The 14841-nt window shown below is 44.8% G+C and overlaps 1 protein-coding gene and 1 non-coding gene across 3 annotated transcripts in view; both read right to left on the bottom strand.

The window, feature by feature from the left end:
- The window catches only part of LOC126260932 (alpha-1,3-mannosyl-glycoprotein 4-beta-N-acetylglucosaminyltransferase A), an 815533-nt gene that overhangs the window by 178499 nt on the left and 622193 nt on the right, over positions 1-14841 (bottom strand). The window lies entirely within an intron of this gene.
- Positions 9783-9857, bottom strand: Trnat-cgu (transfer RNA threonine (anticodon CGU)). The gene has a single exon. It is a non-coding gene; the product is annotated as a tRNA-Thr (tRNA).

Raw genomic sequence — 14841 nt, 5'->3', positions numbered from 1 at the left:
TCGGGCATGAATGTGTGTGATTGTCCTTAGGTTAGTTAGGTTTAAGCAGTTCTAAGTTCTAGGGGACTGAGGACCTCAGAAATACGACAAATCTAAGAGCGCAATACTTCCCGCTTCCTTTTGCACAGGCGGGCCCCTCTCTCGTGACATTTAGTAGTCAATTCCGCTTTGCGTAGGGGTGACCGGATAGTGTGTGTGTGTGTGTGTGTGTGTGTGTGTGTGTGTGTGTGTGTGTGTGGAAGTAGCAGTGACTTTTCTTGAAAGGTACGCACTCTTACACTACTGTATCGAGTTTCATATGGTTCCCACACAATTGGGCATCAGTAATGTCGATGGAAGAGGAATATTCGTGGTGTCCCGTAACATTTCCATGGGAAAGGCCAGTATTAGTTTTATCGATGTGTGTTAATAGGAAAATACGGAGCATAGCCGCGTGGACGAAATACAAAAACAGTATATATAGCTTAGATCAACGTTGTAAAAATAGTACATCCACGAGAGGGGTGTCTTGGTACAGAGTAAAGAGGGATAGGGCCTACCAGGGTGTGCAGCACGAGCCGTGAGCGGGCGTCTAGACTAGCTGATGGAGTGCACTATTCCATGTTGCCGCCAGTTGAAGCTGCTATGGACGGGCGCCATAAAATACACAAGCTGACTTCTCTAAGAAAATCAATACTAGTAAACACACGAAAGAGACTTATTTTTGGTGAAGGTCCATAATAAAAGATGTGATACGGTCGCAAATTATAACTGAAAACTGAATTTATGGAAGAAAATACAGTGTTTATACCAAAGTCGCTGTTGAAAATAATTTACATAGCTGAAGACAGTAGAAACCCCGCTCTCCTTCAGTGTAGCATTCGCACTTCGGAAAAAAATTACCCAGTATAGCAAGAAGTCTAGTTGGGAATGACTAGCAGCTCTAGCTCATTATGAAATAGGACTTCACTCCATTGTTAACACATTGTACATTTAACCAGCCAAAGAGAAGACCGCATTGAATCTGGTGTCAAGTACTGTGAAGCACAGCAGCACCGGCGAACACGATAAACGCCACAAGTTCTTTTTTATTCGGCTGGCACTCCCTGTGCAAGTCTGAATTGGACACAATTTCGATGAATTGCGTGTCCTTAACCTAACCCAGTTATCCCGACGGGGAAAAGGGACCTACAGTTTAACGTAGGGAAGATGTACAACATAAAACTAACTTCTTTCAGTAAGAAAGACAGCACGAGAACTGAGCCAATCTCCTCTACAGTGACCAATCGACGACAACGTTTAACACACGGCACCGCTTCCAAATTATACGAGTACTTGGTGCGAAGCCATGCAGAAATATTTACTCCTCCCTTTGGTGTTTCGTGTATGACCTGGACGCCGTAATACTGGACAGAAACTGTACCGTCGGTTATACTGGTGAAGTTTCGTCGACAGGTTACGACTGATCACCAAATCGTTTAATGAATGAAATCCTCCGACTTTCTGCAATACATACACTGGAATATTCCTTCCGTCCTTTCTTCAGCTTCCGTGGCATCGCGAGGCGCGCGAGACTAATTACGTGACTTCTTGCATCGCAGATTCACTCGTAAATGCTGAACTGTGGACCTGAATTTTAATGCTTTGACTACACTATAAAAAAATCGGCCTAATTAGAGATCGCCAGCCTTGCTTTGACCCGCGACACAAGGTTAAACCTGCCATTATTCCAATACCACCAGTGACTGACCTATAGGAATTAAGCTACTTTCAAAAAGCGCTCTGATCCGACCGCTAGATTGGAAAAAGGACGCCAACACGCACTGTACCTCCTCCTAACGGTTTCACAATCAACTCCCTTCGATAACCTCCACAAACAAAACAGGCTTACAGTTCAAAGGTAAACAGGGCGCGCGCACACGGACTTTTAACACGACGCCCATTAGAGGTCGCCTACTCCGCCACGTCCATTAACCACAATCTCCGGCTAGCTGAATGATCTACGCTCAGCTATGCGACCTTTCCCTACATAGCACGTACACCTTCACTACTCCAGCACTCACCTACTGGCAGAAAACGAAGCAATAAACCACGCTCGCACCTGGGTACGCAATTACGAATTTCTTTCAAAGCTTTCTGTACTGACAAAAATGACACAGTTCACATCTGATCTTTTCCGCCGTAAGATACATGGTAAGTTAAGCAGAGAAGTATTGGAAAAAATTAATGTTTATTCTGGTCTGTTAATGTTCATATGCGACACTGCAAACGGATGTGCATGTGTTCGTATGTTTCATGTTCTTCGTGTGGGATTGGCAGAGTAGGAAGGGCGAATCTTCGTGTGCAACGGCAGACATCGTTCCCGGATGATTCAGAGTCGTAGGTCTTCTACCACGAAACAGTCCGGAACGACCAGCCAGCCACTGCGATGACGAAACAGTTTAACACACAAAACGAAAATTGTAAAAATGTATCTTTTAACACGTTCTGGCCTAGCTACGCTTCCTTTTACATCGTTTTGAGTAAATTGAAGCTCAGTGACCTGACAGTAGTTTGTATACGGTTCTGAATAATGAACGCGTTTAATGCTATGAAGAGCATATAAACGTGGCGTTGTGGTTTATGTTGAATTTGAGATTTTCCAGTTGCTTTTAGTAGTCTAAAACTAAACAATTACGACACTGAAGTAAACGACTACTGTTAAACACTGTGGTCATAAAAGTCATAGCGTAGCGATATGTACGAGGGTGAGTCAAATGAAAATCTTAAATTTGTAATAAATCGAAATTTCGCGCCGTTATCCTGTAAGTTGCTAAGCGTGCTAATGGCCTGTAGGTGGCAGCATAGTGCAGAAGCACACATGCCGTCGCAGTATCAGTATAAAGAAGGCCGCCCCACTTGCGACTTGCACCAGGGAAGAACAGCGTTCTGTTATTCAGTTTTTGCGTAGTGAAGGTGTGAAACCTATTGAAATTCGACGAATGAAGGTTCAGTACGGTGATGCATGTTTGTCACAGTAGCATGTCTACGAATGGAATAGGAAGTTTGCAAATGGTGTGACTTCAGTGGAAGATGCTCCCCCGGCCAGGTCAGGCACAACGAGTTGTGACTCCACAGAACATTGCAGCAGTTGAAGCCATAGTGAAGGAAAACCGCCAAGTGACACTGAATGACATTGCAGCATGTTTACAGATTAGTCATCACATTGGGCATGATGTGCTCCAGTTTCACAAAATGTCTGCAAGATGGGTGCCACGGCAGCTGACCCTGAAATGAGAGAACGACGTGTTGATGCTTGTGAAGAACTACTTCGGCGCTTTGAACGAGGTGATGGCTTCCTTGTAAGAATCGTTACTTGAGACGAAAACTGGGTTCACTTCCACCAACCGGAAACGAAGAGAGCGAGCAAGGAATGGCGCCGCCATTCCTCATCACCAAAACCAAAGAAGTTTCGAACAGAACCATTAGCAGGGAAGGTTGTGCTGACACTTTTGGGACGAAAAAGGCGTCATTTTGGAGCATTAAATGCGTAGATGGACCACTGTCCCCAGTGCATCACACACAGATCTCCTAAAAAATCATCTGCAGCATGCAATCAAATCAAAGCGACGCTGATTGCTGTCAGCAGGTGTCCTGTCTTGCAGGATGACAATGCAAGGCCCCACACTGCCCGTACAACACTTGCAACAATCACAGACCTGCATGCACCATACTCACCCGACTTTTCCCCAAGTGATTTGCATATGTTTGGACCACTCAAAGACGCAATGGGAGGAAAGAAGTTCCGTTATGATGAACAGGTACGCCACGCGGTGCATGAGTGGTTGCGCGGACTACCGGAAAAAAAAAAATTTCTAAAGGAATTTATGCACTTTGTAAACGCTGGAGGACTTGCATTGAGCGTGGGGAAGATTATGTTGAAAAGTGATACAGCTTTGTACCACTTCTGCACAATAAATAATATTTTGAAAAAATATTTAAGGTTTTCATTTGACTCACCCTCGTATATATACAGGTGGCGATAATCTCGCGCAGTGCATTGGCGGAGCATTTGTACACAGGCGATTGCTGCGACAAGGTTTCCTAGACGATTGCGGCCGCACGACGAGAATGAAGACCTAGAATGCTAGTTTAAGTTGGACGCATGGGGGCATTCTATTTCGGAAATCGTTAGGCAATTCAATATTACGAGATCCACAGTATGAAGAAAGTGCTAAGAATACCAAATTTCAGGCATTATTTATTATGGACAACGCAGTGGCCGACGGCCTTCACTTAACGCCCGAGAGAAGCGACGTTTTCGTACGGTTGTGAGGGCTAACAAACAAGCAATACTACGTGAAATAACCGCAGAAGCCAGTATGGGAGGTACGTCGAACATATACGTTAGGAGAGTGCGGCGAAATTTGGCTTTAATGGGCTATGGCAGCAGACGGCCGACACGAATGCCTCTACTAACAGCACGACATCTCCTGCAGCATCTCCCCTTATCTCCTGACCATGCAGGTTGGACCCTAGACGACTGGAAAACCGTGGCCTGGTAAGGTGAGTCCAGATTTCAGTTGGTAACAGCTGGTGATACGTTTCATGTGCGGCACGTACCCCACGAAGCCATGGACCCAAGTTGATAAAGCACTGTGCAAGCTGATGGTGACTCCAGAACGGCCCGAGCTGTTTTTACATGATTGGGTCCTCTAGTCCAGCTGAACCGATCATTGGCTGGAAATGGTTATGTTCGGCTACTTCGAGATCATTTGCAGCTGCTCACGGTCTTCATATTCCCAAACAACGATAGAATTTTTATGGATGGCAATGTGTCATGTCACTGGGTCACAATTGTTCGCGATTGGTTTGATCATTCTGGACAATGCGAGCGAATGATTTCGCCACCCAGACTGCTCGACATGAATCTCATTGAACATTTGTGGGACATAATCGAGACGTCACTGCGTGCATAGAACCCTGCACTGGCAGCACTTTCGCAGACGCTGACGGCTACAGCATGGGTCAGTACTTCTGCAAGGGACTTCCAACGACTTTTTGAGTCCTTGGTACGCCGAGTTGCTGCACTACGTCGCGCAAAAGGAAGTCCGACACGATATTAGGAGGTATCCTATATCTTTAGACACCTCACCTCAATGTATCTGACCTCTGAAAGTTACGATTGTTGATATTCACCTCTGAATATTTGTTTTTAAGGATTGCTTCCATACATTATATAAAAATGAGAAGTTCCGTAATTAACTCTCGAGATGTTACTGTCGAGGGAACGTAAGTCAAAATGTGTGTTTAAATGATGTTTACTAAGTCACGGCGCACAGATTATTGCTTAGTATGTCTTAACATATCATAAACTCACCTAAAAACCATCTCAATTGCAACATGTGGGCTGATAATCTCTATATACAAAAGAGAATGTCCTGTCATCATCGCCGAGCCCAAAATGCTAAGGATAGGAACTTGGAGAGGATGTACTATAGGCATCGTTTAGTAACGGGCTGTTCGAAATTCCACTCCTAAGGGGGTCAAGTAGGGGGATGAGAGGTTTTTTAAAAATGTATCGCTATCAAGACTACTTTGAAGCCACAACTACAAAAATTAGTATTTTGTTTCTCGGTCGGAAATAATAACAATAAATGGTATAGCGTTTTTGGAAATTCCACCACTACCATCATAACGACCGGGAGAGCGGTGTGCTGACCCCACGCCCCTCTTATCCGTATTCTCCATGAGGATGACACGGCGGCCGTATGGTCCCGGTAGGCCACTCGAGGCCTGACGACGGAGTGCTTTATGGGAACAAAGTGGTGGAAGTTTTTTAAAATAAATCATTGAAATATTAATAAAGCATTTTTAAAGCTCTATCAACTAAAATTGGGATTTGACTTCTCGGTTAGAAACAAAAACTACGTGTTTCAGTGTTTTTCGAAATTCCATCCTTAAGAGCGTAAAATAGGGGAGGCAGTATTCTTGGAAATATTTCATTGCGAAAGCGTTTTTTGAACTAAGTTTCCGAAAATTTGTATTTGGCTTCTCAGAAAAAAAAACGTGTTTGGTTTTTGGAAATTCAATTCCTAATGGGGTGAAACAGGGGATGAAAATTTTTATGAGAGTAATTAGTTATATTAAAATATTTTTAAACCTAAATCTGTGAAATTGTATTTGACTTCTAAGGAAATGTGCGTTAGAGGATGAAAGTATGTGAATATCAAAAGTTGGGATTTACGAAGACCTTCAACTGTAGCTACCAGAATCGCTCTTTGATCAGAAGTACATTTGGGGAAGATCATGCTCCTACGGCCTTAATTAGCTAGGGAAGTTTAAAAGATGTTGCAATTTGTGAACATAAAAACTCCATTAAAGAAAAACAAAAAATCTGTGCAGACTATTCAGTCAGCGGGCGCTAACCTATCAAGAATAAAACGCTGGAGACTTCAAGCCCTCGACGAATCGCGTGATTAACAGAACCTGCAGCACTAACACAATTCAAATTTCTGACAGCTGGAGCGGTCTGCCTGGCATGCCAAATGGCTCTAAGCATTATGGGACTTAACATCTGAGGTAATCAGTCCCCTAGACATAGAACTACTTAAACCTAACTGACCTAAGAACATCGCATACATCCATGCCCGAGGCAGGATTCGAACCTGCGACCATAGCAGCAGCGAGGTTCCGGACTTAGGCGACGAGAACGGCTCGGCCACAGCGGCCGGCCTGGCGTGCCAGCAAACTGATACAGCAGGAGACGCACGCAAACTATACAGTCCAGCGTATGTGCTGCACAGAACTTCATATATCTCTGAAGTTCAATCATTGTCCTTTTGATATGAACAGTACTAGTGAAGCATCAGCTCCCCCTCCCCTCACCCCTCCGACCATCCACCGGCCGACACCTGCGTCCTGTCATGGCAGGGAACGGCCAGCTGCCTCTACTTCACCGCGAGCGCCAAGCACCTGCACAGACACTGTATTTACAACCAGGGTATTAAACAAGCTGCTTGGTTCAGTGATCGTTCATAAATTAAAGTTGAACTAAATAAGCCCTCGGCCACAATTTTCAGTCTTATTGACCAGGTTTGAACACATCTACGAGTGCCTTCATCAGAAATTAAATATTTCCAGTCCTTTAAGGTAGCCAGCCTCCGGAGAAGACCGCAGACCTTTCATTGGTCAATTCCTGGCCTCCGCAAACAGAGCTGTTGCTCAGAAAGAGGCTGCTTCCTGACAGGATATCTGAAACTAGTCAACAATAGATCATAAGCGCGGCCGTGAGCGAAGGGCATAAAGTAGGTAGCTATTTCCTCGGTTGTGCAGACGAATGGCGTCTGTGTTCTTATGAACAATATTTGATACTGAAGAAACTTTTTACTTATTCGGTCTGAAGGTTTGAGGGTAAGCGGTAATCAATTCTTTAACAGTCGCCGCTATACTGTGGTCCACATACTGCGACGCACGAAGTACTCAAGACTGATTATGTCACGCGCACCGAAATCTGGAACTGTACCGTGCTTTTCACCGATTAAAATAGTTTGATTTGGTATTCAGGAATAACCAGTCTGATTTTCATATTGACAACTTATGAGAGAAGGTAGCTTGTCTTACCCAGAGCTATTATCAGAATCACAGATCGCCAACTATAAAATGTCTATCGATCGTCTTTGAATGCATAGGCTTCACTTAAAAAATCTGTGGGAAGCCTATTAAAAGTGGAAGCTGCCAAATATTACACACTGCCCTGTATAAACTGACGATAAGTTATCGAATTGCAAATATACGCTATGTGATCAAAAGTATCCGGACACCTGGCTGAAAATGACTTTCAAGTTGGTGGCGCCTTCCATCGGTAATGCTGGAATTCAGTATGGTGTTGGCCCACCCATAAACCTTTACGACACCTTCCACTCTCGCATGCATACGTTCAATGAAGTGCTGGAAGGTTTCTTGGGGAATGGCAGCCCATTCTTCACGGAGTGCTGCACAGAGGAGAGGTATCGATGTCTGTCGGTGAGGTATGGCACCAAGTCGGCGTCCCTAAACATCTCAGAGGTGTTCTTTAGATTCCAGGTCAGGACTGTGTAGGCAAGTCCATTACAAGTATGTTACTGTCGTGTAACCACTCCGCCACAGACCGTCCAATGTGAACAGGTGCTTGACCGTGTTGAAAGATACCATCGCCATCACCGAATTCCTGTTCAACAGTGGGAAGCAAGAAGGTGCTTAGTTAAAAAATATTTTAAAAATTTAAAAATTTAGGCCTGTGCTGTGATAGTGCCACACAAAACAAGGGGTGCAAGCCGTCTCCATGAAAAACACGACTACACCATAACACTACCACCACCCTATTTTACTGTTGGCACAACATACGCTGGCAGATGACGTTCACTGGGTATTCGCCATACCCACGCCCTGCCATTGGATCGCCACATTTTGTACCGTGATTCGTCACTCCACACAACGTTTCTCCACTGTTCGGTTGTCCAATGTCTACGCTCCTCACACCAAGCCAGGCGTCGTTTGGCATTTACCGTGGTGATGTGGGGCTTATGAGCAACCGCTCGACCATCAATTCCAAGTTTTCTCACCTCCCACCTAACTGCCATAGGACTGGCAGTGGATCCTGATGCAGTTTGGAATTCCTGTGTGATGATCTGGACAGACGTCTGCCTATTACACAGTACGACCCCCTTCAACTGTCGGCGGTCTGTCAGTCAACAGACGAGGTCGGCCTGTACGCTTTTGTGCTGTACGTGTCTCTTCACGTTTCCACTTCACCGTCACATCGGAAACAGTGGACCTAGGGATGTTTAGGAGTGTGGAAATCTCGTGTACAGACGCATGACAAGTGACAATCGCTTGACCACGTTCGAAGTCTGTGAGTTCCGCTGAGCGCCCCATTCTGATCTCTTACGATGTCTAATGACTGCTGAGGTCACTGATACAGACTACCTGGTAGTAAGTGGCAGCACAATGCACCTGATATGAAAAAGTGTGTTTTTGGGGTTGTCTGGATACTTTTGATCACATAGTACAAGTTCGTAGCCTCCCGCGGCCTGTGTCAATTTAAATAAAACCAAATTGAGCATAAGGCAGTGTCATTATGAAACACTAAAACAAATGAAGTGCTGACGTTTCGACCTACTTTGCATCAGTTTAAGATAGACTTCCGTCGCTTCAGTAACAAGGTAGAAACCACTATTACTAATACTATCATCATCAGCGTTACTATTATTACGGATAGATCTAGTATCTCTTTAAGGGGTACCTAATTGGGGAGAAAGTATCTTTACGAAACGACGTTACAAGAAGGGATAAGTTCATCGGGCACTGCCTGAGCCGTGAATGAATAGCTAATTTGGTGACGGAAGGAAGTGTCCGGTGTTAAAAATTATGGAGGGGGGGGGGTGTGACTGAGGGTAAGATTCGACTGTAATAGGCATCTTCAAGTTACTGTAGCTTTCATTAGTTGTGCAGAGGTAATGAAACTTGCACATGATGGACTGCATCGAAGTCTGTGGACTGAAGACCAGAATAGTAACACGACTATGAATGCCTCATTTTTTATCGCCACCATCAACACAGTAATAGTCAGAACAGTGCCCGCTCCGTTAACGATTAAACGTTCCCGGTAGTTTACAAATAATTTACTGCATCCGATAGGACTTGGGAATGTCTTGCTAGATCTATTTACATTCTACTACAAATTTCCTTGGGGGAACCGGACTGACTCCATCTTTAGAATAATATGAGTACCTTCAGCTGTTAACGGGCGTTGATATATATCAACGGGGACAGGTGAAAATGTGTGCCCCGACCGGGACTCGAACCCGGGATCTCCTGCTTACGTGGCAGACGCTCTGTCCATCTGAGCCACGGAGGGCACAGACGATAGTGCGACTGCAATGACTATATCGCGCACGCCTCCCGCGAGACCCACATTTTCACCTTGTATGTCCACACACTACATTCGTAGTGTCCCCCTCTTCTGGATATAGTGTGTGTTCTTTCGGACGTGTCCGAAAGAACAGACACCATATCCATATAAGTATATGACTCCATCTTTGTCCGCAGCGCTCCGTTGTCGCACAGGACATCCCCTCGACATGTGAGGACCCACGTCTCCTGCGTGTACTGGGATTCCTTCGCTGTACGGAGGCTGTTAGGGCTACATCAGTGGCTGCAGTGGTCGCGGAAGCTTTAGTACTGTCAAGGACGTGCCCCGAAGACTTCCTTAACACTGCGTCAGCAGTACTATACAAGGTGCCACATACTGACTTGTCTACAAATCGCCTCCACATCCGGCTTTCCTTGTTCGATATCACTGGTGGCGAAGTGTAGGCTTGCTTTCAATGCAAGAGTCACTTACTCGTCGTGGCGAGACGTCCAGTCCTGTGGACTTTGGGCAGACAGGCATCCTGGTTGGAATCATGGAATGGGAATGCACGGTCAAGGACTTACCTATCACACTCGAAAGGAGCTTAACTTGAGACCAGCATACTGATGGTTTAGGGACTAAGCGCCAAAGCGACGGGAATGCTGCTCATCTGTGCCTGCTTGCTTAACCCGACAGACTTCTCCACCTTAGACTTGATCTGCGCAAGAGGTTGCTCTGCAGGATTTGGGATATCGCAGCACTAGTTTGGGGAAAGGCGACCGATACAGGTAGAGGACAACATCCCGCTCTTAGACTCGCTTTGTACCTACTTCGAGATTCCCAATGGCGGGTCTCCATCAGGTAGCCGAAATACCTAACCCCGGGACACATTTACGCGATCACCGAAACATTACACACGCAACCTGTTCACCAGGGCGCCGTGTCCTAGCGCCACTAGGTGGCCACACCTACTTGCGGAACAACGTCGTTCTTCCCAGTATACCAATGTACCGTTTCGTGTGTGTGTGTGTGTGTGTGTGTGTGTGTTTGTGTGTGTGTGTGTGTTTGTGTGTGTGTGTGTGTTTGTGTGTGTGTTTGTGTGTGTGTGTGTGTTTGTGTGTTTGTGTGTGTGTGTGTGTGTTTGTGTGTGTGTGTGTTTGTGTGTGTGTGTGTTTGTGTGTGTGTGTGTTTGTGTGTGTTTGTGTGTGTGTGTGTTTGTGTGTGTGTGTGTTTGTGTGTGTTTGTGTGTGTGTGTGTTTGTGTGTGTTTGTGTGTGTGTGTGTTTGTGTGTGTGTGTGTTTGTGTGTGTTTGTGTGTGTGTGTGTGTGTGTGTGTGTGTGTGTGTGTGTGTGTGTGTGTGTGTGTTTGTGTGTGTGTGTGTGTTTGTGTGTGTGTGTTTGTGTGTGTGTGTTTGTGTGTGTGTGTTTGTGTGTGTGTGTGTGTGTTTGTGTGTGTGTGTTTGTGTGTGTGTGTTTGTGTGTGTGTGTTTGTGTGTGTGTGTTTGTGTGTGTGTGTTTGTGTGTGTGTGTTTGTGTGTGTGTTTGTGTGTGTGTGTGTGTGTGTGTGTGTGTGTGTGTTTGTGTGTGTGTGTGTCAGATCGACATCAGAGTAAACCGCGAGTAAGAAATTCCACTCGAGAAATACACCTCGATGCACTTTGTTTATTGCTTGCACTGATATTACTCGTAGCAACCTGTGAGTACACACTCTTGCGCAGAACTCACGGTGGCACTTACAATATATAGGGAATATTATGTTCTTTTTGCACTGATAGTTGGTAATCGGGTGTGGCCACTCTTAGTACCCCAACAGTGCTCCAAACTTTTAATGAAAGAGTGTACCTTCTGGTGAGTCGCTAGGCTATTAGAGACCAGTCATGACAAATTAAGACAACCATGACAAAAGGCGACTGGTTGCACTTATTTCAGGAAACCTTTACTAGTTGTTTTTTATGAATCTCTTTATGAAGGCTAAATTTACATCAGTCCTCCAGTGTATTTGCCATCCTCAAGAAAGGCCACTACCTTAGAGTAAGCGCACTATAATCTAGAACAGACACGGAATTTTCCCAGTCAAATATCTTATCGTAGGCACCGCTATTAGCTGTCTACCATAGCACTTGTTGAACCGTCCAGATGATTCATACCAGAGTAAGCGCTCGATCGATAACGTGTGTGTGTACACACACACACACACACACACACACACACACACACACACACACACACACACACACACACAGAGAGAGAGAGAGAGAGAGAGAGAGAGAGAGAGAGAGAGAGAGAGAGAGAGAATATATACTCTTCCGTAACTCATTGGAGTAAGTAAATACTCTGAAATTCTCATGGTCAGTGTGAAAATAATACAATAAAAATTCAACTTAAATTGTTAAGGCTTGTGGGAATCAGAATGAATGAAGTACAGAGCAGTGCAACAAAAGGAGGAATGGTGTCCGATCCACTGTATCCACAAGATGGTGTAAGAGAAGCAAACGCAATGGCGTGTCTATTTAGTCTTACCTAGGTGGTCATGAGGGACGCAAATCTGCTGTGCAGAGGAAAGATCTTTTATAAATCAATACAGGAGCTAACTTATGCCGTAGACAAAGATATAGTCACAAGAACTAGGAAGGCAATGGAAGATAAATTCATCGCAGTTGAGCAGGCCAGTACGAATATGGTACTGAATATCAACTAACAGCAAACATCATACATAGCTGTTGGCATAGCACGCAAGGAGAGCCTGCCGCCTTCAGTAACACTGGGCAAATCTACTTTTGAGAGAGCTGAGCTGTTTATAAATTCACGATCGACGGACACCCACTCAAGTGTCACTTCTTATTGAACATATTAATAAGAAACGATACAGTCTATTTTGCACTTAAAAACTATTTTCCCACAGGGCTCTGAACTCTTATGAAGAAATAAAGATTTATACAACACTTGTCAGACCAGTGCTTACATAAGCGTCAGAAACATCGTCAGTAATATCAAGATAATGGAATACTAGATGCCTTTAACAGCAAAACGTTCCTAAGAATCCTTGGCCCAACCTGTGAAATCTGAAGATGGAAGAGGTGGTACAGCTATGATCTGTACACTACGGATAAAGAATAGTGAAATCATCCAGATGAAGATGGGCGGCACACGTGACACTGATGAGTGTTACGGAAGTAACTGAAAGAATATTTGACGGAAATACAAGGAGTCAAATAGGACGGGGTCGACAGAGAAACGGACGGACAGATTGACCCGTGGAGGACCTGCAGAGAGCTGAGGTTGCGCTATACATTTGTTATCCCTCACGCTGTGATATACTGAAGCGTGTATTTGGCAGCAGAATGCCAGCACGAGAATATTACACTGACGAGCCACTGGAACAGATACAACTGCCTAATATCGCGCAGGGCCCCTGCGAGAACACAGAAGTGCCGCAACATGACGTGGCATGGACTCTACCAATGTCTGGAGGGAACTGACACCATGAATCCTGCAGGGTGTGCCACAAATCCTTAAGAGTACGAGGAGGTGGAGATCTCTTCTGAACACGTTGCAAGGCATCGCAGATATGAGCAATAATGTTCATGTATGGGGAGTCTGGTGGCCAGCGGAATCGTTTAAACTCAGAAGAGTGTTCCTGGAGCCACTCTAGCAATTCTTTCTGGACGTGTGGGGTGTCGCATTTTGCTGCTGAAATTGCCGAAGTCCGTCGAAACGCACAATGGACAAGAATGGATGCAGGTGATCAGACAGGATGCTGACGTACGTGTCACCTGTGTACCTCGAGGCTCCAAAGCATCAAATGTTCTCTGATTTGGTGTGTGTTTGGATAACACACGCTAACACGCTACCTTACTTTTGGAGCAGCACTTGATTACGATTTACGTTGAGGTGAAAGCGGAACACACGAAAGACAACTCACTTCAGGTACACAACGCCGAATGAGGACAAATGTAACTTCGTCAGGGTGCGGATACCAATTAACACATATGACCCGTACCGTCAGTTATCGCACCACCAGGCGGACCGATGACTTTTTGTCGTCTAGCGCCGTAAATATGCGTCAGCAACCCCACGTTCGTATACTTAAGATGACAGCTTATATCCAACCTGTCATCCAACAAAAATTCTGTACTTATTTCTGAAACACCCAGTATGTGTGTTGTCAAAATGGAAGCATCAGATAGGTGTAGTCACCGCTGTCACCTCTAAGTTCGTATGTTCAGCAGTCTACACGATTTCACGTTATCACATGTGCGGCCGACATTATTGTTTTAATTATTCCTTCATTTTGGGTTTAGTTATAGCCCCTGTTGGACCTTTCTGACCATTACTTTTCCAACACTTACAAGGAGACGGCACGACCGTGGGGTCGGGGATTTGTCCGCAATTGTGTGTGGTGAAAGAGGACCCCTAACACCTCACGTGTTAAAATATTAGGACGCACTACTCGGAAAATCCCGAGAAAAATGGATCCAAAGTCTCTTAGGTGCCTTATGAGCATAAAATGTTATTTGTCGAGCCGCCGTCTGGCCTACATGGTTAGCGCTCGGACCCTTACGCCAGAGGTCTCGGGTTCGATTCCACCTCCGGCACTGGTTTTTTCTTCTGTTGCTTGCAAAATTGCAGCGCATTGTTACAGGAGAATCGTGAAATTAATTCCCGGGAAGATTGTATAAAAATTCATTCTATGATTCACCATCAATCATCGTCACCAATATTCCGAGACACGATTTAATATGCCTGGTTTGCCTCAAAATTGTCAGAAACTCTAAACATTTTCGTAAATGTTAATGGGGCATGTTTTTGTACAGATTTATTACAAACGCCCTGTGATTGTAAAAAATCGGCTTGTATGTGTTGCGCAAGATGTCGCAAAAAATTATTGCTTTGTTTTTACGATAATTGGCGCTGCGGTTCTTGTTTATAATTATTATATGTATAAAAATTTAATGTTTCCCAATCGACTTCGTTAATCTGATTAAAAAGGCA

Source organism: Schistocerca nitens, chromosome 5 (assembly GCF_023898315.1).
Source record: "Schistocerca nitens isolate TAMUIC-IGC-003100 chromosome 5, iqSchNite1.1, whole genome shotgun sequence".
NCBI lineage: Eukaryota > Metazoa > Arthropoda > Insecta > Orthoptera > Acrididae > Schistocerca > Schistocerca nitens.
This window is presented reverse-complemented; position numbering and strand designations above follow the sequence as displayed.